The 1,708-nt window shown below is 33.8% G+C and overlaps 1 non-coding gene across 1 annotated transcript; it reads left to right on the top strand.

Moving 5' to 3' along the window:
• Positions 1 to 446: 446 nt before the first annotated feature.
• On the top strand, positions 447 to 553 carry LOC122049840. The gene has a single exon (XR_006131095.1). It is a non-coding gene; the product is annotated as a small nucleolar RNA R71 (small nucleolar RNA).
• Positions 554 to 1,708: the final 1,155 nt, after the last annotated feature.

The raw sequence follows: 1,708 nt of genomic DNA, 5'->3' as shown, positions 1-1,708 counted from the left end.
AGGATTGTTTTACCTCAAATTGAAGTTTCCTATTGTGTCGCACTATTCAATTTAAGCTAGTTGTGCTGTAATAGCTCCAAGAAGGCAAACTTCTTGAGTATGTTTCATCCCTCCACAGGAGTTACAAACTCCCATAATTGTGTTCACCAAGTTGGAACCCATTAATTCAAACTTTTTAGAGAAAGCATCAACCTTCACAGATATCAAATTCAAAGTATCAAGGTCATATTTATCGGGCATTTTGAATTGTAATCGAATTTCTAGGATAAATAGTTCCACTTCTTTCTGATGCCCATTGATGGTGATTAAACACCACACTCTCTATTATCTCTTCCGCTTCATCTAGACTTTTGTTTATAAGTGCTCCACCAGATGCGAAGTCAAGAGACACTTTAGTCTGATAATTGATTCCATTGTAGAAAGTGTGGATTACTAACCATTTTTCCAATCGATGATGTGGACACGATCTAAGCATACTTTGGAATCTATCCCACACTTCATAAAGAGATTCCATATTAGTCTGTTTAAAGTTAATAATCTGATTTTTCATGTACGATGTTTTGCTCGGTGGGTAAAATTTGTCTAGAAATACTTGCTCACATTACACCCAAAATGTAATACTATTTGTTGGTAAAGAAGTGAGCCAGAGTTTTGCTATATCTCTCAAAGAAAAACTACATAGGAGTAGTCTTACTACATCATCTAGTAAGACCTTCAAGTGTTGGTTCGGATCCTCATGTATACCTCCACTAAATTGATGTTGTTGGACCATTGTGATCAATACAAACTTAATCTTAAAATTGTTGGCTCCAATGGTTGATCTAGTGATACTAGATTATTGACCTCAAGCATATGGTGTTGCGTAATCTTTGAGATGTTTATTTTCCATGTTTTGTTTTGTTTACTCTTCTTGTTGCTTTTGTAGAATTTTCCTTCTTCTGAAAATCCTTTCAATCTCAGGGTCTATAGGTAATAGTTCTCCTATAGAATTAGACCTTCACATACAAGAGCAAGATAATTCAAGATAAGTTTGTTTGTAGTTTTTGAATATAAAAGAATATAGGCACAGAAATTATAATTGCAAGAATTAAATGTGTAGAAATTAAAGGAATAAAAGTGCAACCTATATACAAAAAGAAAATGAAATGCAAAAAGAAATATTTATAATGTCTAGTCTAACTTAAGCGTTTGTCACTAATGTCAAATAATCTTTGGTAATAGTGTCAAAAACTTGTTGCAAAATTACAAGTGCATGATTACATCATCAGTAATAAAATATTGATCCCATAGGAATTGATGAGCACTAGTGAGTTCACACGACTAGCTATCTAGATGATTGAAATATTGGTCGAAGTCTTACGAACTAAAGTTGAGAAAGAAAAAGAGAGAGAAAGAGAGTTTTGAGGAAAACAGGTAAAGATGAGTGTTCTAGGTGTTCGGTTTTATTGTAATATTAATCAATGTGTTATGGATTGCTTATTTTCTATCCTCTATCCTTATGTTACATAGGAAGTCTAACTAAATCCTGACACTCTCATGCGATGGTCATGTCAAAGTGTTGCTCCCTTGATTACCCGATGTCCCTAGGTAGTAAAGATGACCTATGATGTCCGATTTAAGGATTACCCTTTGTCACCTAGGGTTCCTTGATCATACAATCCTAGATGATACAATACACCTATTAACATAGAATAAGAAACAACTCATT

This window comes from Zingiber officinale, chromosome 2B, assembly GCF_018446385.1.
Source record: "Zingiber officinale cultivar Zhangliang chromosome 2B, Zo_v1.1, whole genome shotgun sequence".
NCBI classification, from domain to species: domain Eukaryota; kingdom Viridiplantae; phylum Streptophyta; class Magnoliopsida; order Zingiberales; family Zingiberaceae; genus Zingiber; species Zingiber officinale.
Note: the sequence above shows the minus strand (reverse complement) of the source record. Positions and strands in the feature narration are given on the sequence as shown.